General features: G+C 40.7%; 1 pseudogene; it reads right to left on the minus strand.

Annotated features, from left to right (window-relative positions):
• Nucleotides 1-3,346: 3,346 nt before the first annotated feature.
• LOC135543741 (CMP-N-acetylneuraminate-beta-galactosamide-alpha-2,3-sialyltransferase 1-like) lies at nt 3,347-17,894 on the minus strand (annotated as a pseudogene).
• Between the last annotated feature and the right edge of the window lie 6,821 nt (nt 17,895-24,715).

Here is a 24,715-nt window from a genome sequence, read left to right on the forward strand (position 1 = left end):
CCTAGCTTGCTGATATTTATCTGACAAGTCACATGGTGTGCCCTGTTTTTGGTGCATGTATTTTATGACACTTGCTTGCTAAACTTTGTTTTAAAGTTTCCTTCACTTAACTGTATGCCCTGTCTTTAGTCAGCTGTTCTACAACACTGTTGAGGAAAGCTTGTTTGAGGAATCAGGCAGAACTCATGTATAAGAAATAAGAAGTTTATTTGAGCAATAGCAAGGAAGATCACTCTCTCAGGATGAACCCGGAGAGTAACTCTCAGGACATACCGTAAAGGAACTCTCAGGACATACCGTAAAGGAACTCTCAGGACATACCGTAAAGGAACTCTCAGGACATACCGTAAAGGAACTCTCAGGACATACCGTAAAGGAACTCTCAGGACATACCGTAAAGGAACTCTCAGGACATACCGTAAAGGAACTCTCAGGACATACCGTAAAGGAACTCTCAGGACATACCGTAAAGGAACTCTCAGGACATACCGTAAAGGAACTCTCAGGACATACCGTAAAGGAACTCTCAGGACATACCGTAAAGGACCTCTCAGGACATACCGTAAAGGAACTCTCAGGACATACCGTAAAGGAACTCTCAGGACATACCGTAAAGGAACTCTCAGGTCATACCGTAAAGGAACTCTCAGGACATACCGTAAAGGAACTCTCAGGACATACCGTAAAGGAACTCTCAGGACATACCGTAAAGGAACTCTCAGGACATACCGTAAAGGACCTCTCAGGACATACCGTAAAGGAACTCTCAGGACATACCGTAAAGGAACTCTCAGGACATACCGTAAAGGAATTCTCATGATATTGTGGTGGTTCATTTCTTTACTATCAAATGAGGAGAGACAAACTTATCACACAAGTCAGAGTTATACTTACACTAAATATTTATTCACTTAATAATAAGGGAGCAGGTCAATACAACGCACACATATAAAGTGAATTGATTTAGTGCGCTACGATAACGATGGCTGGTTGACGATTCACCCTCAGATGATTTGTTGAGAGCCCAGAGACAAAAGAACAAAGGTATTTCATAGCCAAAATACACCCGTTTCAACCTACCCGACAAACAACAGATGTATAGAATGGGTCACAAGGTTAAGATTTGTATGAAAGATACTTATAACTAACAACCCCTTATTCTGTTGCATAAAACAACTATTTGATGCAATAAAACTATTATAATAATATTGTAATTTCCACCATAATATACCGGAAAGGAACTCTTAGGACATACCAGAAAGGAATTCTCAGGACATACCAGAAAGGAATTCTCAGGATATACCAGAAAGGAATTCTCAGGATTTACCAGAAAGGAATTCTCAGGATATACCAGAAAGGAATTCTCAGGACATACCAGAAAGGAACTCTCAGGACATACCAGAAAGGAATTCTCAGGACATACCAGAAAGGAACTCTCAGGACATACCAGAAAGGAACTCTCAGGACATACCAGAAAGGAACTCTCAGGACATACCAGAAAGGAATTCTCAGGACATACCAGAAAGGAACTCTCAGGACATACCAGAAAGGAACTCTCAGGGCATACCGGAGAGGGTCTCAAAGATTTTACAATCACACAGTCTTTTGATATACTTAATCTACACAAATAGCTGCTTACCCCTCCAAGGGGGAGGCAACCTTACAAAAGAGATGAGGGATAATTGTCTCCATTTCCTTAGAAAAATAATACAAATGAGAACAGGTTCTAACCAATTCTCACAGACTATACAGTGCATTCTGAATGTATGTATTCAAATCTCATTTCTTCCCTAGTCAATCTACACTCAATACCCCATAATGACAAAGTGAAAACAGGTTTTTAGACATTTTGGCAAATTGAAAACAGAACTACCTTATTTACATAAGTATTCAGACCGTTTGCTATGAGACTTGAAATTGAGCTCCGGTGCATCCCGTTTCCATTGATCATCCTTGAGATATTTCTACAACTTGATTGGAGTCCACCTGTGGTAAATTCAATTGATTGGGCATGATTTTGGAAAGGCACACCTGTCTATATAAGGTCCCACAGTTGACAGTGCATGTCAAAGCAAAAACCAAGCCATGAGGTTGAAGGAATTGTCCATAGAGCTCCGAGACAGATCTGGGGAAGGGTACAAAAAAATGTCTGCATCGTTGAAGGTCCCCAAGAACACAGTGGCCTCCATCATTCTTAAATGGAAGAAGATTGAAACCACAAAGTCTCTACCTAGAGCTGGCCGCCCGGCCAAACCGAGAAATCGGGGGAGAATGGCCTTGGTCAGGGAGGTGACCAAGAACCCGATGGTCACTCTGAGTTCCTCTGTGGAGATGGGAGAACCTTCTAGAAGGACAACCATCTCTTTAGCACTCCACCAATCAGGCCTTTATGGTAGAGAGGCCAGATGGAAGCCACTCCTCAGTAAAAGTCACAAGACAGCCCACTTGGAGTTTGCCAAAAGGCACCTAAAAGACTCTCAGACCATGAGAAACAAGATGCTCTGGTCTGATGAGACCAAGATTGAACTATTTAGCCTGAATGCCAAGCATCACGTCTGGAGGAAACTTGGAACCATCCCTACGGTAAAGCATGGTGGTAGCATCAAGATGTGGGGATGTTTTTCTGCGGCAGGGACTTGGAGATGAGTTAGGATTGAGGGAAAGATGAACAGAGCAAAGTACAGAGAGATCCTTGATGATAACCTGCTCCTCAGACTGGGGTGAAGGTTCACCTTCCAACAGGACAACAACCCTAAGCACACAGCCAAGACAACGTAGGAGTCTCTGAATGTCCTTGAGTGGTCCAGCCAACGCCCGGACTTGAAACCGATCTAACATCTCTGGAGAGACCTGAAAATAGCTGTGCAGCAATGCCCCCCATCCAACCTGGCAGACCTTGAGAGGATATGCAGAGAAGAATGGGAGAAATTCCCCAAATACAGGTGTGCCAAGCTGTAGAGTCATACCCAAGAAGACGCAAAGCTGTAATCACCGTCAAAGGTGCTTCAACAAAGTACTGAGTAAAGGGTCTGAATACTTCTGAACATGTGCTATTTCAGTTTTTAAATTTCTAAAAACCTGTTTTTGCTTTGTCATTATGGGGTATTGTGTGTAGATCGGTGAGGGGGAAAAACGATTAAATCCATTTTAGAATAAGACTGTAACATAACAAAATATGGAAAAAGTCTAGGGGTCTGAATCATTTCTGAATGCACTGTATGTCTAAAATAGAGGAGACATGGGATCTTTAAAGCCTAACCAGAGGAAACTAGAAATAAATTGTTCAATGTATAAAAAAAATGGGACTACTGAAGCAAATCCCGTTAATGATCTGGATTAATGATTATCACCATCCCTTATATATCTAAAGTTTGTGTATTTCCGAGAGCTTTCTAGTGACATTGTACTCATAGTCTCCAGGGTGTGGTCCAGTCTTGAGCTTTTTATTGGTTAGTGTTTCCCAGTAGTGGTGCCAGTTTCCATTTCTGTCTTTCCCAAATCCATACACATTCACCTGCATTTGGAATTAAGTGTTTAGATAATTAGTTTAATAACAGTGTTTACAGAAGTTTTATGTATGGCAATGTGATATATTGTCTATGCAGCCTATAGGCCTACATGATTTGGGTGTTTAGTGTTATACTATATGCATTGCGTGGTGGAGCATACAGTCTATCTTGTAGTGACCTGTGAAAGTACCATTCCTAGCAGAGCATGTTTTGATATTGCTAAACACTGCACAATTTAAACACTTTGCTCTCCAAATACTCTTTCCCTGACACTCATGTAAATATTGTACTGTAAATTATTGAGTATCTTCTTGTATTTATACTTATGAAAATTTTATTCTGTTCCATTGAGCTTAATTTTTTGACTTATTTCTTATTGTTGTTGCATTATAGAGAGGGAACCTGCTAGTAAGCATTTCATTGGACTGTGTACACCATGTGTATCCTGCGCATATGACACAACTTCAACTTGATGTGTGTTGATATGTATAACGTCTTACCTCGTCACAAATGTGTAGGGCTAATATCAAAGCCATGAATCCGGTGGAGGGGTATTTGCCGTAATAGTCAAGCCAGACTTCATGAACATATTTCATGAACACAGGATTCAGAACCAATACCTGCATGGAATATATTATACATAAACAGCATGATTTAATTAGAAAATGCAATGCAAATAGTCTGGGTAGCCATTTGACTAGATGTTCAGGAGTCTTATGTCTTGGGGGATAGAAGCTGTTAAGAAGCATCTTGGACCTAGACTTGGCGCTCCGGTACTGCTTGCCGTGCTGTAGCAGAGAGAATAGTCTATGACTCAGGCCTTCCTCTGACACCGCCTGGTATAGAGATCCTGGATGACAGGAAGCTTGGCCCCAGTGATGTACAACTCACTACCCTCTGTAGTGCCTTGCGGTCGGAGGCCGAGCAGTTGCCGTACCAGCCTAGTGGTTAGAGCATTGGACTAGTAACCGGAAGGTTGCAAGTTTGAATCCCGGCGCTGAAAAGGTACAAATCTGTCGTTCTGCTCCTGAACAGGCAGTTAACCCACTGTTCCTAAGGCCGTCATTGAAAATAAAAATTTGTTCTTAACTGACATGCCTAGTTAAATAAAGGTAAAATAAAATAAATAAAAAAACAGGCAGTGATGCAAGCAGTCAGGATACTCTCGATGGTGCAGGTGTAGAACCTTTTGAGGATCTGAGGACCCATGCCAAATCTGTTCAGTCTCCTGGGGGGGAATAGGTTTTGTCGTGTCCACTTCACGACTGTCGTTGTGTGCTTGGACCATGTTAGTTTGTTGGTGATGTGGACAACAAGGAACTTGAAGATCTCAACCTGCTCCACTGCAGCCACGTCGATGAGAATGGGGGCGTGCTCGGTCCTCTTTTTCCTGTAGTCCACAATCATCTCCTTTGTCTTGATAACGTTGAGAGAGAGGTTGTTGTCCTGGCACCACACGGCCAAGTCTCTGACCTCCTCCCTATAGGATGTCTCTTTGTTGTCGGTGATCAGGCCTACCACTGTTGTGTCATTGGCAAATTTAATGATGGTGTTGGAGTCGTGCCTGGCCGTGCAGTCATGAGTGAACAGAGAGTACATGAGGGGATGAGCACGCACCCCTGAGGAGCACCTGTGTTGAGGATTAGCGTGGTGGAAGTGTTGTTACCTACCCTTACCACCTGGGGGCGCCCCGTCAGGAAGACCAGGAACCAGTTGTAAAGGGAGGTGTTAAGTTCCAGGATCCTTAGCTTATTGATGCGCTTTGAGAGCACTATTGTGTTGAACGCTGAGCTGGAGTAAATTAATAGCATTCTCACATATGTCCAGGTGGGAAAGGGTGGTGTGGAGTGCAATAGAGAATGCATCATCTGTGGATCTGTTGGGGCGGTATGCAAATTGGAGTGGGTCTTGGGTTTCTGGGATGATGGTGTTGATGAGAGCCATGGCAAGCCTTTCAAAGCACTTCATGGCTACAGACTTGAGTGCTACGGGTTGATAGTCATTTAGGCAGGTTACCTTATTGTTCTTGGGCACAGGCACTATGGTGGTCTGCTCAAAACATGTTGATATGACAGACTCGGACAAGGAGAGGTTGAAAATGTTAGTGAAGACACTTGCTAGTTGGTCAGCGCATGCCCGCAGTACAAGTCCTGGTAATCCGTCTGGCCCTGCGGCCTTGTGAATGTTGACCTGTCTAAAGGTCTTACTCACATCAACAGCGGAGAGCATGATCATACTGTCTTCCGGAACAGCTGGTGCTCTCATGCATGTTTCAGTGTTATTTGCCTCGAAGCGAGCATAGAAGTAGTTTAGCTCATCTGGTAGGCTCATGTCACTGGGCAGCTCTTGGCTGTGCTTCCCTTTGTATTCTGTAATGGTTTGCAAGCCCTGTCACATCCAATGAACATCAGAGCCGGTGTAGTACGACTCGATCTTAGTCCTGTATTGACGCTTTGCCTGTTTGATGATTCATCAGAGGGCATAGCGGGATTTCTAATTAGCTTCCGGGTTAGAGTCCCACTCCTTGAAAGCGGCAGCTCTAGCCTTTAGCTCAGTGCGGATGCTGCCTGTAATCAATGGCTTCTGTTTGGGGTATGCACGTATGGTAGGGCCAACGTCATCTATGCACTTATTAATGAAGCCAATGACTGATGTGGTGTACTCTTCAATGCCATTGGAGGAATCCTGGAACATATTACAGTCTTTGCTAGCCAAACAGCCCTGTAGCTTAGCATCTGCTTCATCTGACCACTTTTTTTATTGGTTTAGTCACTGGTGCTTCCTGCTTTAAATTTTGCTTGTAATCAGGAATGAGGAGGATGGAATTATTGTCAGATTTGTCAAATGGAGGGTGAGGGATAGCTTTGTATGCATCTCTGTGTGTGGAGTATAGGTTGTCCAGGGGTCTTTTCCCGGTCTTTTCCCACTGAATGCACATTTAACATGCTGATAGAAATTTGGTAAAACTGATTTAAGTTTCCCTGCATTAAATTCCCCGGCTACTCGGAGCACCAAAGTTTTCTTGTTTGATTATGGTGGAATACAGCTCATTCAATGCTATCTTAGTGTCAGCCTCTGACTGTGATGTTATGTAAACAGCTACAAAGAATATAGATGAAAACTCACACGGTATGTAGTGTGGCCTGCAGCTTATCATGAGAAACTCTACCTCAGGCGAGCAAAACCTCGCAGACTTCCTTAGATATCGTGCACCGGCTGTTGTTTCCAAAAATACATAGACCGCCACCCCTTGTCTTACCAGATGCTCCTGTTCTATACTGCCGGTACATCGCAACAGGAAATGTGAATTATCATTTGGATAATAATTGATTGACTTTTTTGGAGGGGTTGATACGTTTTACATGTTTTTTAGCCTCTAATACAGTGGTTCACAATGTGTTTATAGTCCCGTACCCCTTCAAACACTCAACCTCCAGCTCCGTACCCCCTCTAGCACCAGGGTCAGTGCACTCTCAAATACTTCAAACACTCAACCTCCAACCTCCAGCTCCTCTCAAATACTTCAAACACTCAACCCAGCTACGTACTAGCACCAGGGTCAGTGCACTCTCAAATACTTCAAACACTCAACCTCCAGCTCCGTACCCCCTCTAGCACCAGGGTCAGTGCACTCTCAAATACTTCAAACACTCAACCTTCAGCTCCGTACCCCCTCTAGCACCAGGGTCAGTGCACTCTCAAATATTGTTTTTGCCATCATTGTAAGCCTGCCACACACACACTATACGACACATTTATTAAACATAAGAATGAGTGTGAGTTTTGAGAAGTGAGAAGGGTGAGAAGTGACAAAGAGCTTATTATTATTAGAGGTTATTATTTATAGGGGTGCCAGGTAGGTTGTGCCTACCAGAGAAAACATTGGTTTCTCCTTTTAGTTTGGGAGGGAATGAGTCCCATCTGGTCCGTCAAGTCTACACCAATACAAATACTACATAAATCATCACCGTATACATGGCATCAAAACAAATGAAATACCGTATACAAAAAGGTGGTAGTCAGTCGGTCAGTCAGACAATCCGCCAATAGATCTCCAGCGGAGAAAGGTCACGAAGAACGGAGAGGTGTAGTCCACGGACGCAAAGAGTGGATCCGATCCTGGGTAAACTCTATTAGGCTACAAAACACACGTTTAACGGCATCAAAACAACGGAATAGAGAAGCGTCGGGAACTGAGGGTTGAACACATCCTCATTCACGTCTCCATCACAACCCCCCTTTTGTGCAGCTGATGCTGGCTATTTAATTGGGAATTAAAGGGAAAGCGCCCTATTGGAAGGAGCTGCACTGAGACGGTTCAGAAACATTCAGGGCCGTCACACTGCCCATATCATCGCATAGTGCAGAAAATACACGATTTCAGGGGCCTTGCTTTAACAAAGTTAACTATTTTCACTGTAGTGTCCAAAACGTCTTTCAAGCTGTCAGGTATTCCTTTGGCAGCAAGAGCCTCTCGGTGGATGTTGCAGTGTACCCAAGTGGCTGCAGTGTACCCAGGTGGCGTGGGGAGCAACTGCTTGCACGCGTGTTACCACTCCACTATGTCACCCTGTCATTGCTTTTGCGCCATCAGTACAGGTACCAACATGAGCAGCAGCTATGTTTGGCTAAATACGGACCGTTAGTGGAATTCCCACGAGAGAGTAACGGTTTATGTGATTGGATGTTAGTTATTTGACTAGGCTGTACCTGTATTTGACATTGTGTTGTTATTTCGCTGAACACTAGATGGTTTAATTTTATTTTTGGCAGTGAAACGAGGCTACACAGGCGGGAAAAAAACTCACCCAAATGTATAAATGGACTATTTGAAAATGTGAATCACATTTTTATTTGTGTATACCGCGACGGCATTGCACGTACCCCCACAGGAGGCCTTTTGTCTCTTTCTAGGCCGTCATTGTAAATAATAATTTGTTCTTAATTGACTTGCGTGATTAAATAAAGGTTAAATCAAAATAAATAAAATAAAAGTTAAATGAAATCAAATGAAGATCCTACATCTGTACTGATGGGCCTCTTCTCCTATAGCATTTTCATAAAACGAACATGGCTCAAAGTCCCCCCCCCCCAAACAAAAACAAAAGGAGTGTCAATGACATCATCCTAGGTGTGTTGAGTTTGTACAATAAAACTGGACTACATTCAAAAATCCTCATTACATTTTAGTAATGGCAATACCACAAACACCATAGAACCCCACAGTGGAGGTGCCATAATACCCATAAAACCTAGTGGTCAAGCAAGGAAATGGTTCCTTAAAATAAGGCCTGTGTTTCGCGTAGGCTTACCCTGGCGCGACGTTTTGAAAACCATGTAAATCTCTCTCAGACAAGGTGACTTTTATCAATATATTCGGCTCTATTTACTCTCAGATTCAAAAATGCTAATTAGCATCAAAGTAGACATCATGCAAGACGACACATTCCTGCAAGCTCCTGCACATGGAGTAAAGGGAGTAAAGTGAATTTGGAAAATCTGAAACTATGCATCTTAAAAATAGTTTTAAGATGTCCGTACTCAGAATGAAAATTAATAGGCCCCGAGCGCTGGCATGAAAAGCAAACCACACTAGACATAAAAACCCTTAGGCATCGCCCCAATAGGGTTAACACACTTGGTGGGAATTGTAGCATGGATCATATAGTATTGCTACACTGCCCCCTCCGAACAGGAAGGAATGTCCCTGTGCTTCGATGACTCAGCCACCTTATTCAGACCATGTGTTCCCAATGGCCTCACCATTCCCCTTCTGACACAAATGTAGCAAACAGTGAGGCAGGGAAGCAAACCCAGGTTGCTTCCATGAAAGGCAAACACCTTACACATTGCGCCAATAACCCACTTGGTGGGAATTGTAAAATGGCCAATATAGTGAGGATCGCTACAATATGGTCACTGTGATAGAACATTTATTTTCATTGCCTGATTATCAGACATCTCCATGTAGACTGGATCGTAAGAGACAATGTTCTTCTGGTAAAGCAAGTACACTTTTTAATTGAACTATTATATTAAAAGACATTGAACAGGATCTTAAGTACTTACAAATTGGTAACATATTGTACATATTGTAAACTAAATGAACATACAGTGTATCATAGGAAGTTGTGTACAATTTTCAGGGAGCTGTTTTGCCTCGTGAGCGAGCACTACATTCAAAACTACTGGCTGAAATTATACAAAACCTTTAATCTCAGTATTCACAATAATGGTGGTATTGTGTGCATGTAAACAGACTCTGAACAATTCCACGTTGACACTCTTTCACTGCATTGTGTGTGCAAAACACGGATGATAAACCCAAGTGAAATTATCAGAAAGGGCTGAGAGTTTCCATTTACAAGACTTCGCAAATGTGTTATCGAGCATCTGACCAAATTACGCAAGATTTTAGGGTCAACCGAGATTAGCCCATACCTAACTAACAAACATCCTCAATTACCTACTATCCAACATATAAACATATCATGCATTTATCATTGACTGTAGATGTATTAGAACCATAATACATGATCGTGATCAACAATGTGACTCACCAAATCTTTGTTGGCCTTTATCTTCGGTCTAAGACGTAAATATGAGCTGTTGAATAAAATAAGACCTACATTTTATCCAGAGTTTCTATGTAATCTTTGAATGGTGCATGGTGTCACAGATTGATGGACTAATCAAAAGGAGAACGGCTACTCACAAAGTGATGTGAGATCCAGTGGTAATGGCACCGGGTAGCCACTGAAGGTCCAGAGTCTTGAAAGGGAAAAACAAGAGACTCGTGGTGTTGTCCAGATCTATGGCACTCTCTGGGTATATGATGTGATGTGTGGTGCGGCTGCCAACATCCCGCTCATAGCCAGAGGTACGAGCCTTGTTCATTCTGGATAACAGAGTAAATAACCAGGATCCATATCATGATTGCCATATTCCAAAACACTTTAATTCAAAACACATTGTCATTTATACCGCCAAGATAAAAAAAAAATATGAAAACACCAAACCAAACCAAAACAGGCATACTTAGAGGACATTAAATCATCAAGTTGGATGAAGGCACAACTTAGCCATACTGTCTTCTGTGACACCATGGGTAAGGCCTTGAGGGCTATATATATGTTCAAATCGTTGATTTCTTCTTATTGTATTTGGTAAACAAACTGAAAGGGTGCATATAATACCACCTGGAGGTCTAAACAGGTATAAAGCCAAGGTTAGTGATTCACTGCCACATGCAGCTATGCCACATTTCTTCTACATTCTCCCTGGAGTGTGCACTCGTTCACTACTTCCCACAAATCTAAAAGTACTGAACAACCATGTGCAAGTGAACAAGTGCACACTTTGAGGTAGGAGGGACAAATGGTACATAGCCCTTAAATCCTTGGAATACTTTGATCCTTCCTTAACCTATAGGAAGTCCCGCCCAGTTGACTACTTCAAAATGGTGAAAGTCCTCAATTGCACTGCCCATGCTAAAACAGGCTGCGTTGCACTGCCCATGCTAAAACAGGCTGTGTTGCACTGCCCATGCTAAAACAGGCTGCGTTGCACTGCCCATGCTAAAACAGGCTGCGTTGCACTGCCCATGCTAAAACAGGCTGTGTTGCACTGCCCATGCTAAAACAGGCTGCGTTGCACTGCCCATGCTAAAACAGGCTGTGTTGCACTGCCCATGCTAAAACAGGCTGCGTTGCACTGCTCATGCTAAAACAGGCTGCGTTGCACTGCCCATGCTAAAACAGGCTGTGTTGCACTGCCCATGCTAAAACAGGCTTTGTGGCAAGTGTGCCCTCGATCAACCACACCCTCTCAGTTGGCTTACCTTATGATGACATCACTGGAGTCGATGAGGGCTCCGTTTACGAGTTTGGTGGCTATGCTAAACAGGCTGTTACACTGCTCATGCTAAAACAGGCTGCGTTGCAGCCCTTGAGGTTCCCAGAGTTCCCCACCACTGCACAGGTCCTACAGCGCTCAGGGCCTGCGTCCATGTAAAGGTCAGCATCAGGGATGACCTGGAACAACTTCTCCACCACCTCGCTAAAGTTGGCTATGTTACGGTCTTTCTGCAATTTCTGGTTATTTAATTGCACCAGACAATACATAAAACAACAATGAATACACAATAAATACACAACAATGGACAGGCTGACACTAAAAGCATCCTAATGCAAATGACACACTATAACATCTGAGGAAACCCACACACTAAAGACTCTAGAGCCACCTGCTCTTTACACTGAGGTTATTGATGACTACTATAGCAAACCGTTAATCAGTTGTCAGTGACCATGCTTATATTGCAGCTTAAACATCAAATAAAAGAGTTCATTCTGAATAAAACTCCCTCGTATACAAAAATGTAACTACAGTAAACTATTGGAGATTCTTAAAGGGATAGTGTGAGATTTTGGCAAACCTCCCCAGAGTCAGATGAACAAGTCGTTTTTGTCTCTGTGTGCAATTTGATGGAAGTTTATGGTTGTTTCTCGATTGCCAGAGGTGGGACCAAGTCAATATTATATAAGTCAGGAGTAAGTCAAATGACAAGGTCCAAATCTCAAGTTGAGTCCCTTGTAGAACGGGTCGAGTCTCGAGTCATGTCCAAGATGTGCATTCTAAGGACGAAGTCAAAGGTCTCAAGTCAAGTAGAGGCAATGACTCGTTCAACCACAAATCTTTGTATATTTATTGAGGCTACCAGACAGGCCTTTTCATTATTTTGTCTACAACACATTTTGATTATGTAATAATTCATTTTATTCATTTTTCATTTTAAGTAAAGGATACATTTCAAGCCATGTTGCATACCAAATGACTAGTAGAGCCTATGCTAGTCATTGTTGCTTAATGCCCCATTGCTAATAAACGGTTCATATCCTCGATCACCAAAATGTTTTGGAACTGCATTTTTATTGATGTCAATCCTCTCTCCATACAATTTGACATTTGCGCTGCACCCGATCTTATCGCTGAACATCAAATCTGAAATCTGTTCGCTGACCCAGTGGTTTTCAAACGATTTCACCCGCAATCCTTAAAATGTGTGTGACCCCCGCGCAGGCACACGTGCACACTCGCTACGCAAATATAGCCTCCCACTGGGCACAAACATACATTCAACGTCTATTCCACATTGGTTCAACAACGTTGATTCAATCAGTGTCATTACAGTCATAAATGGTGACGCAAACGCAAGATACGGAAATAAATGCAATTTACACCTGCATTTTGAACTGAATGTAATTTATATGAACAGTCAATATCAACTTGAGATATCATGTCACATTGAGCCCTGGGAGCAGTTGTTTTGGAGGATTTACTGAGTTGCTCAAGGGCAGAACAGCTGATTTTTCTACTTTTCCAGCTCGGGGATTCAGTTACGGTCTTAATGCTCAATTTGTTAAAATTATTTGATAAAATATTGCATTTGGCCTTTACTATAGAAGCACATTGAATAACGCATTCATAAATGGCAAAAGATAAAGTCAAAAAATAAAATATTGAAGTGTCTGTCCTATATCTAGCAGATATACTGTAAGAAAGCTCAGGAAATTTTTTAGTTTTTTTGGACACATATTTAACTCCTTATTTTTGTTGGCACATCACTACCTTCATACTAAGGTGTCTAAGGTGTCTAAGGTGGTGCCGGAGAAGAAGGCTGATGTTTTATGTGTCCCTAACCGATTGTGTTTTTGTTCGTTTACTTACCTTGTTTGTAACTTATTTTTTAAACTTATTTTGTACATAATGTTGCTGCTACCGTCTCTTATGACCAGTGGTGGGCCGTCAGAGCCCTATACCAGGCAGTGTCAGAGGAAGGCCTGAGTCATAGGCTGTTTTCTCTGCTACAGCACGGCAAGCGGTACCGGAGCGCCAAGTCTAGGTCCAAGAGGCTTCTAAACAGCTTCTACCCCCAAGCCCTAAGGCTCATGAACGTCTAATCAAATGGCTACCCAGACTATTTGCATTTCCCCCCCCCACTCTTTTACACCTCTGCTACTTTCTGTTGTTATCATCTACAGTGTATGCATTGTCACTTTAAGAGTCTGGTGTCACTGAGAACTGTCCTTGTTTTTGAAAGAAAAGCACATTTATTGTCCATTAAAATAACATCAAATTGTTCAGAAATACAGTGTGGACATGGTTAATGTTGTAAATTACTATTGTAGCTGGAAACGGCAGATTTGTTATGGAATATCTACATAGGCATACAGAGGCCCATTATCAGCAACCATCACTCCTGTTTTCCAATGGCACGTGGTGTTAGCTAATCCAAGTTTATCATTTTAAAAGGCTAATTGATCATTGGAAAAATTACAGGCTCAAAATGGCCAGAAACAAAGTTCTTTCTTCTGAAATTTGTCAGTCTAGTCTTGTTCTGAGAAATTAAGGGTATTTCATGCAAGAAATTGTCAAGAAATTGAAGATCTCATTCAACACCGTGTACTACTAACTTCCCAGAACAGAGCAAACTGGCGCTAACCAGAATAGAAAAAGGAGTGGGAGACCCCGGTGCACAACTAAGCAAGAGGACAAGTGCATTAGTGTGTTTAGTTTTAGAAACAGACTCCTCACAAGTCCTCAACTAGCAGCTTCATTAAATAGTACCAGCAAAACACCAGTCTCAACGTCAACAGTGATGAGGTGACTCCGGGATGCTGGCCTTCTAGGCAGAAAAAGCCAAGACCAAATTTTCAGCGGTTAATTTTTTTAATTAATTGTGAAATTATGAAAAATATTCATAACATTCCACCCATGCAGCCACTAGAGGGACGATTTGGTAATTGAACTACAGGGGGGGGATATGATACACACCTGTGTATCAATCTGAGTAACATAATAAAAAATCCCCATCTGTCAGTTTAAACTAGAGATATTGGCTGTGTCTCAATCCACCGCTTCCGCCTATGTCGGCCTTCCGCATTCCCAGTGGAAAGTTTTTTCGTTTTTTTAAGTAAAATTGTGCCATGGGGGCAGTATTGAGTAGCTTGGATGAATAAGGTGCCCAGAGTAAACTGCCTGCTACTCTGTCCCAGATGCTAATATATGCATATTGTTAGTAGTATTGGATAGAAAACCCTCTGAAGTTTCTAAAACTGTTTGAATGATGTCTGTGAGTATAACAGAACTCATATGGCAGGTGAAAACCTGAGAAAAATCCAACCAGAAAGTGGGAAATCTGAGGCTTGTAGTTTTTTTTAAACTCAGCCTCTGTTGTAGATACAGTGGGATATTAGTTATGTTGCACTTCCTAAGGCTTCCACTAGATGTCAACCTTCTTTAGAAACTTGTTTGAGGATTCTACTATAAAGGATGGGCACATAGGAGCTGTTTGAGTCAGTGGTCTGGCAGAGTGCCTTGGGCTTTGACGCGCGGTCATGAGAGAGTTAGCTCTCGTTCCATTGCTTTTCTACAGACATAGGAATTCTCCGGTTGGAACATTATTGAACATTCATGTTAAAAACATCCTAAAGATTGATTCTTTACTTAGTTTGACAGGTTTCTACGGGCTGTAACGGAACTTTTTTAACTTTTTGTCCGACGTTCGGCGCGACCTGAACACGCTTTTGGATTTGATTACCAAACGCCCTAACAAAAGAAGATATTTGGACATAACTGATGGACATTATCGAACAAACCAAACATTTATGGTGGAACTGGGATTCCTAGTAGTGCATTCTGATGAAGATTATCAAATGTAAGTGAATATTTCTAATGCTATTTATCACTAATGTTGACCACCCAATATGGCGAATATCTTTTTGGCTGCTTTGTTGTCTGAATGCTGTACTCAGATTATTGCATGGTTTTCTTTTTCTGTCAAGTTTTTTTTAAATCTGACACAGCAGTTGCATTAATTAAGGAGAAGCATATCTCTAATTCCATGTGTAACACTTGTATTCTCATCAACATTTATGATGAGTATTTCTGTAACTTGATGTGGCTCTCTGCAAAATCAATGCATGTTTTAGAACTACTGAACGTAATGCGGCAATGTAAAATGAGATTTTTTGATATAAATATGCACTTTAGCGAACAAAACATACATGTATTGTGTAACATGATGTCCTATGAGTGTCATCTGATGAAGATCATCAAAGGTTAGTGATTAATTTAATCTCTATTTGTGCTTTTTGTGACTCCTCTCTTTGGCTGGAAAAATGTCTGGATTTTTCTGAGACTTGGTGGTGACCTAACATAATCGTTTGTAGTGCTTTCGGTGTAAAGCATTTTTAAAATTGGACACTGTGGCTGGATTAACAAGAATTGTATCTTTAAAATGGTGTATGATACTTGTATGCTTGAGGAATTTTAATTATGAGATTTTTGTTGTTTTGAATTTGGCACCCTGCACGTTCACTGGCTGTTGGCGAGGTGGGACGTGTCCCACGTATCTCAGAGAGGTAAGACTGCCAAGGAATACTCTGTGTGACCCAGATTTCACTGTAGTAAAAGGTTTTAAGGATGTCGGTAGGCTACTCTGTTTTTGCCAAGAAAACCTGAGAAAAATAAACAAGCTCTTTATGGTCACTAATCTGGATATGTGCGCCCGCCTTTGCATGCCAATGCTGATGACTGGTCATTGGTCAACAGTCAACACACGCAACTTTTTTGGTTCTGAAGCAAAGATTAGATGTTTTTGAAACAAGAATTTGGTGCAATGCTGTAGGCCTATGTTAGTGACCAGATCAAATAAGCAAAGGTATAAATATAAAATACAAATGGTAAATGATTTGTAGACTATTAAATATGTAGTGTATTAAAATATGTAAATGGTAACCACTCCAGTTTTCTGCTGCTTTCATGAGGTCATCATTTAAAAAGTCTTACAACCTCTCATTCATTCAGTTTCACACTTGGGCAGCAGGTAGCCTAGTGGTTAAAGCACTGGGCCAGTAACTGAGAGGTTGCTAGATCAAATCCCCAAAGCTGAGAAGGTAAAAGTCTGTTGTAAAAGGTAAAAGTCTGTCCTGAACAAGGCAGTTGTAATTGTAAATAAGACTTGTTCTTAACTGACTTGCGGGGTCAGCTAGTTAAATAAAACACTTGCAACACCCCCCAAAATCTTCTCACTGTTCTAGCTAACCCAACCTGTGTTGATTGAGGGCTTTTTTTTACAAGTTTGATACTATTTCTGGCTGCATGGAAAATAATCCACAGAGAATCTGTGCCACAAATTGAGTGACAAAATGTTCCAAAACCTGGCCAGATAATTTCAAGTCATCAGTCTCAAGTCAAAATCGAGTCCCGTGTCTTGAGGCTCCAAGTCGATTCTCAAGTTTTTAAAATGTTATATCAAGTCTAGTCTCAAGTCATCAAATTTGTGACTGGAGTCAGACTTGAGTCCAAGTCATATGACTCGAGTTCACACCTCTGGCGATTGATAACTAGCGTTAGCGCAATGACTGGAAGTCTACTGGATCAACTAGCATTAGTGCAATCAGCTAGCTGACCCCGTAGACCTCTGGCGATTGATAACTAGCGTTAGCGCAATGACTGGAAGTCTACTGGATCAACTAGCATTAGTGCAATCAGCTTGCTGACCCCGTAGACTTTTGTCAGTGCGCTAAAGCTAGCTGACTTTAGTACATTTTAAAAAGGGCTTGATTGTCAAACTGTCACACTATTCCATTAACTTTAGAAAACAATAAACAGGTTTTGATATTTCAATGTGTAGTGACACTGAGTGTTTGGGACTCTCCTTGACCAATGGAAACATTAATAGGCTAATCTACATAGGAAGATACTGTTTCTGTGCCAGTCGATCAGTTGTTCTTTACAGATAATAATCAAATACTGTTATAAAGTTTAGAATAATCAATGCAAAGGTCACATCAATGAGATGGCGGATAGTGTTTTATTTTATTTTAATGGTTTATTTAATTAGCATCCTATCTATTCTTTCTTGGTAGGTGTGGAAATATACCATGTATAATGTATGAGTAAATACGTGAATATGTGTTGGGTGTGACAGCAGGCATCGCTTTTGTTGCTTTAAGATAAGATATAATAAAAAACAGTTGATAAAAACGTTTTTATTACCTGCCACCACATTCTTGTATCGTTGGAGAGTGTCTTGTACTTTCTGGTCAGAAAGGGTTGAAACGATGTGTTGAAGCGCTTCTGAAACCAGAGGTCATCGTTTGGCTGTGTCATACATTTGAGACATGCGCAATATTTCGGAGAGAGGATCCTGTCCAGAGGCCGAAGGGCATTTTTAACAAAGTCCACAAGCGAAATGGAGGACAGCTGTCCGGTATAAAACACAACGATTGTAGTGATGCAGAGTAGAACGATGACACGACGGACTTTTCTAATCCTGAAGATAATCATTTTGCCGATAGCAGGGAATCTGTTGGGTGTCACAGAATCCTCACCACCTGTAAAGAGATCAATAATAAATGGACAATTACATTTTATATAGAATAGATGTAACCTATAAGTCTTAATCAAACAGCTGAAGGATGAAAGGCAAATTAACAAATTGACATATGTAAATACGGTATTTCTGTTTTTTATTTGTAATAGATTTGCAAACATTTCTTAAAACCTGTTTTAGCTTTGTCATTATGGGGCATTGTGTGTAGATTGATGAGGGGGGGGGACTATTTGATAAATTTTAGAAGAAGGCTGTAATGTAACAAAATTTGGAAAAAGTCAAGGGGTGTGAATACTTTCCGAAGGCACTGTATACGGACAGGGGGATACCTAGTCAGTTGCACAACTGAATGCATTCAACTGAAATGTGTCTTCCGCATTTAACCAACCCGAATCTGTCGTTCTGCCACTTAACCCACTAGTTCCTCGGCCGTCATTGAAAATAATTTGTTCTCAACTGACCTGCCTAGTTAAATAAAGGTAATAAATAAAAATAGCCTAACATAGTAGTAGTAGTAGCCTTTGTGTTTTTTCTGTTAGCCCATAGACTGGAGACCAAATGTATTACAATGATATGAGACAGACACATTTTCATTCATTAACTTAATAATGAGGGGAGAGAGAGTGTGCAGGAGAAAGTCAACTAAAAAGGCAGACATCCGTAACAGAGGTGCACAGAAAATGGTGCTGAAATTAATTCATTTCAACAATTGTCTTCATTTTAATTCGACTTAACTAACATCAAGAGGGCTTTTTTGAAGCCTATGTCTTCCTATAAAAAAACAAATAAAAGGTAGGTCTACCTGTTTGACAGACGCAATTATGCTATCCATAGATTTAGTCTGTATAGCCAAATACTCCAATACTGTCACCATGCACTCCTTAAATACCTCCATGCCTGGGAAGGGCTTGGTGTGTTCGGTTAAAAACAGGGCTCAAATTGAGTGGGGGTATGCCATACCCTTTGTTAAAGAAAATGGCAAAAACTATACCTATTGTTAACTTTATATTTTGAAATAAATCAATAAAAAATATCCAGATAATATAACGCATTCTATAACAATATTAAATGCGTGATGCCTTTTGCTAGGAACAACCTTTAAAATGCCCACAAAAGACGTGACTTTGATGCATATGGAGATATATTGATTCCTGCATATCGTGGATGAAGCTTGAGCTGGAATGTGAAGCTAACTAAAGCTAGCCAATTCAATAAAAACCTGAGAACTATTAACTAGATTCTTAGTATACCCCTCAGGGTTAACAATAACATTTATTGAAGTTTGAAAAGACAACACACCATTACAGATGTTAGCAAGAAAAACATTTAAGTTAACAAAACACAGAACATACATGAAAATCAAAAGGTACAAGACAAAAAATGACAATCCTCCACAAGTAGTTATTTTAACTATATACACACTTACCTGCAGACAATGTAGATGTTGCACATCTCTAACCCTGCATAGTCTGGCACGTTGTAAATGTGGTCAGAAGGACAGCAACAGTTACCACTGGCAGAGCGAAAGTTCATTCAAGTTCAGGAGTAAATGGATGAGAAATGTGACAGCAGCCACCTATCTCCAGTGCACTTCCCTAAATGAGTCATAAGCAGGAACAAGTTGTGTATATGAAGTATTATTGGGTATTAAGTTAAGTGTATTTTCAGTTAAGTATGTTATGATATGTACTATTAACTGACCAAATGTACACTGAGTATACCAAACACAGCCTCAATTCGTTGGGGCATGAACTCCCCTGTTGATTCCAATGTATCCCACATTTGTGTAAAGTTGGCTGGATGTCCTTTGGGTGGTAGACCATTCTTGAGACACACATGAAACTGTTGAGTGTGGAAAACCCCAGCAGCGTTGCAGTTCTCTACACACTCAAACCGGCATGTCTCGCACTTACTACCATACCCCCGGTGCCCATTCAATTGTCTAAAGGCTTAAAAATTTGTCTGCAACCTCCCTTTTCATCTACACTGACTGAAGTGGATTTAAAAAGTGACATCAATAAGGGGTCATAGTTTTAACCAGGATTCACCTGGTCAGTCTTTGTTATGGAAAGTGCAGGTGTTCTTAATGCTTAGTACACTCAGTGACTCTATAGTTTACTTCTCATATTCTCACCCATGGCCATGACCCAAAATACAGAAATGAGGAGGCGCTGATAGAATGCAATTTATTTCATTACACTTTGGAATAGTAAACCTTGCTGTCTCCCTATATTCCCTCTCACTATTCCTCCAGGGATTAAACAAGGCAGAATTGACAAGGCTAAGCAGGAATACTGATGATATTTGGAGGCTCCTCAGAGGACTCTGTAGGGTGGCACCATGGTGTAGCCGGAGGACGGCTAGTTTCTATCCTCTTCTGGGTACATTGACTTCAATACAAAACCTAGGAGGCTCGTGGTTCTCACCCCCTTCTATAGACTTACTGATAGAGGAATTCTAAATTCCTGTATGTTTTATTGCCAAAACCAATTCGCACTCATTTCTAATTCATTAATGAGTTGTAAGTTCATTAATTATGCATGAAGTAGATCGAGACCAGTCTTAAAAGCCAAAGGTAACAGCGTTTATTACAAGAGAGTACTAACCGCATACACATATTTCCACAGGTTATAAACTGAAAATGACGCCAGTGTTTTCTAAATGTTCTATCTATTTCACAAGTAGAGGGTCCCTCTAGCTCTGGAGCCTTCGCGTTATCAGCACGAAGTCAAGGCCAGACAGTATAAATCAACATTCTAGACAGTCTGGAGATGGGCCGTTCCCACCACCTGGAGATTGTACAACTGAATGAACTAAGGAACAGACCTTCATTGTTACTAAACTCCTGACTACATTATATACAATTGGGAATGGGAGCAAGAGAGAAAATTACATAATTACATAATTACATACATAATTAGTCATGTCAACCATAATTTCCTCTATCACTTACACAGTAATTATTCATTATTAACTTCTGGAGGGCCTCCTCCAACCTAACTGAGCTCTTAGAACATGAACTGACATGTTTCCCAGCCAATCAAAGGATCAGAGAATGAATCTAGTGCTGAAAGCACAAGCCACTGCAAGCTCGCACTGCAGTGCACAAAATGTGGTGAGTAGTTGACTCAGAGAAAGATAAAGACAATAGTTGAAGAGTTTTGAACAAATTAATTTCTTTTAAAATGAAGGAGAATCGAGAGGAGAGAGAGCTACAGTTGAAGTCGGAAGTTTACAAACACTTTGGAGTTTGGAGGTTGGAGTCATTAAAACTTGTTTTTCAACCACTCCACAAATTTCTTGTTAACAAACTGTATTTTTGGCAAGTCGGTTAGGACATCTACTTTGTGCATGACACAAGTCATTTTTCCAATAATTGTTTACGACAGATTATTTCACTTAATTCACTGTATCACAATTCCAGTGGGTCAGAAGTTAACAAACACTAAGTTGACTGTGCCTTTAAACAGCTTGGAAAATTCCAGAAAATTATGTCATGACTTTAGAAGCTTCTGATAGTAAAATTTAAAAAAAAAATTTGCCTATGCAAGTCAGTTAAGAACAAATTTGTATTTTCAATGACGGCCTAGGAACAGTGGGTTAACTGCCTGTTCAGGGGCAGAACGACGGATTTGTACCTTGTCAGCTCGGGGATTCAAACTTGCAACCTTTTGGTTACTAGTCCAACTCTCTAACCACTAGGCTACCCTGCCGCCCCATCATTTGAGTCAATTGGAGATTTATCTATGGATGTATTTCAAGGCGTACTTTCAAACTCAGTTTCTCTTTGCTTGACATCGTGGGGAAAATCAAAAGAAATCGGCCAAGACCTCATAATAAGTGTAAGTGTAAAAAGTGTAGACCTCCACAAGTCTGGTTCATCCTTGGAGCAAAATCCAAATGGCTCAAGGTACCACGTTCATCTGTACAAACAATAATACGCAAGTATAAACACCATGGGACCACGCAGCCATCATACCGCTCAGGAAGGAGACACATTCTGTCTCCTAGAGATGAACGTACTTTGGTGCAAAAAGTACTAATCAATCCCAGAACAACAGCAAAGGACCTTGTGAAGATGCTGGAGGAAACAGGTACAAAAGTATCTATATCCACAGTAAAACGAGTCCTATATCAACATAACCTGAAAGGCCGCTCAGCAAGGAAGAAGCCACTGCTCCAAAACCCCCATAAAAAAGTCAGACTACGGTTTGCAACTGCACATAGGGACAAAGATCGTACTTTTTGGAGAAAAATAGAACTGTTTGGCCATAATGACCATCATTATGTTTGGAGGAAAAAGGGGGAGGCTTGCAAGCCGAAGAACACCATCCCAACCATGAAGCACGGGTGTGGCAGCATCATGCTGTGGGGGTGCTTTGCTGCAGGAGGAACTGGTGCAATTCACAAAATAGATGGCATCATGAGGCAGGAACATTATGTGGATATATTGAAGCAACATCTCAAGACATCAGTCAGGAAGTTACAACTTGGTCGCAAATGGGTCTTCCAAATGGACAATGACCCCAAGCATACTTCCAAAGTTGTGGCAAAATGGCTTAAGGACAACAAAGTCAAGGTATTGGAGTGGCCATCACAAAGCCCTGACTTCAATCCTATAGAAAATTTGTGGGCAGAACTGAAAAATTGTGTGCGAGCAAGGAGGCCTGCAAACCTGACTCAGTTACACCAGCTCTGTCAGGAGGAATGGGCCAAAATTCACCCAACTTATTGTGGGAAGCTTGTGGAAGGCTACCCGAAACGTTTGACCTAAGTTAAACAATTTAAAGGCAATGCTACAAAATACGAATTGAGTATATGTAATCTTCTGACACACTGGGAATGTGATGAAAGTAATAAAAGCTTAAATAAATAATTCTTTCTACTCTTATTCTGACAATTCACATTCTTAAAATAAAGTGGTGATCCTAACTGACCTAAGAGAGGGAATTTTTAAAAGGATTAAATGTCAGGAATTGTGAAAAACTGAGTTTAAATATATTTGGCTAAGGTGTATGTAAACTTCCGACTTCAACTGTAGCTATGTTTCCTATTTTATTTTTCACATTCAATTAGATATTGAATGCAGTTAGCTAGGTTAGCCTAGTCAAACACCCGGCTCAAACAGAGGGATGCTACGTTAGCTAGCTGGCTATAACAGAGGGATGCTATGTTAGCTAGCTGGCTATAACAGAGGGATGCTATGTTAGCTAGCTTGGCTATAACAGAGGGATGCTATGTTAGCTAGCTGGCTATAACAGAGGGATGCTATGTTAGCTAGCTGGCTATAACAGAGGGATGCTATGTTAGCTAGCTTGGCTATAACAGAGGGATGCTATGTTAGCTAGCTTGGCTATAACATAGGGATGCTATGTTAGCTAGCTGGCTATAACAGAGGGATGCTATGTTAGCTAGCTGGCTATAACAGAGGGATGCTATGTTAGCTAGCTTGGCTATAACAGAGGGATGCTATGTTAGCTAGCTGGCTATAACAGAGGGATGCTATGTTAGCTAGCTTGGCTATAACAGAGGGATGCTATGTTAGCTAGCTGGCTATGGTTATCCAACACTGGAACTCTTCCAAGTCAAGGTAAGCTTTTGGTTGTATTAATTTATTGCCACTGGGCTCGCCGGTGTAACTTCTAAACTGCTTGTTGGCTGTAGACTGTCGTGCATTATTGTAGCAGGTTTATTTTATTTGTTGTTTTTTTTTACCTTGATTTAAACAGGGTGTCACATTGAGATTAAAAATCAATTTTACAAGAGAGCCCTGTACACAATAAAAACTGAATTTTAAAACAACATATACAATCTTCCCAGCTCTGCAGATTCTGCTGTGAGGAGGCAGAGTCATTAGATCATTTATTTTGGTATTGTCCATATGTAGCTTGTTTTTGGTCACAGGTCCAGGAAAGGCTGAGGAATTACAACATTTGCCTAGAAGTAACGCTGCAGATAGCAATACTGGGTGATTTGAAAAACCATAGTCAATCATCCAATAATATAATTATTTTAGCAAAACAAAATATTTTTAATTTACAATCTGTAGAAGCTATGAGAATAGAAAGGTTCAATACTTTTGTGAAGCATCACAGCACAGTTGAAAAATATATGGCAAATAGAAATACAAAATGGATGATGTTGAGAGACAGATGGGAGGGGTTGAATGGAGCTGAAGGGTGGGACTAAGAACAAGATAAACCATGTAAAACATATGGGGTCTGTAAAATGTATATAGGTTCTGAACTTTTGTGAACTTTTGTGAACTTTTGTGAAATAGCACAGTTTCAAATAGAAATCAAACTGGATGGACATCAGAAATAGAGGAAGGACTAAAAACAAACAAAATATAACTATTGTAAAATAGATTGTGTCTGTAAAATGTGTATAAGATATTTAAACCGAAAGTAGAAGCCGAAGTGTTTATTGGTTTACTCCAATTGGGGAAGGGTGGTAGGGTTTGGGGGGAATAATAAAGGTATATATTTTTTAAAGTATGTATATCTACATAGGTATGTGTATATATGTGTATGCATGCGTATGTATATATATATTTACCCCAAAAATATGGGGGATTGGAAATGATGCAGACAATTACATTGATGGAAGCAACATTCTTTCTGCAATATTAAGCTGATCCACCAAATGTAAAAAAAAATAAGAACAACATACACTTGTATAAAACAATATAATTCAGCACAATAAAAATGTACTAAAAGCAACACATTCAACCTCATAGAGGTCCTCATTCAATAATGTAAACTGTCTTGAGTGGCACCAGCACATCTAACTGCAGTGAACTCTG

Source organism: Oncorhynchus masou, chromosome 8 (genome assembly GCF_036934945.1).
Source record: "Oncorhynchus masou masou isolate Uvic2021 chromosome 8, UVic_Omas_1.1, whole genome shotgun sequence".
Classification (NCBI taxonomy): Eukaryota; Metazoa; Chordata; class Actinopteri; order Salmoniformes; family Salmonidae; genus Oncorhynchus; species Oncorhynchus masou.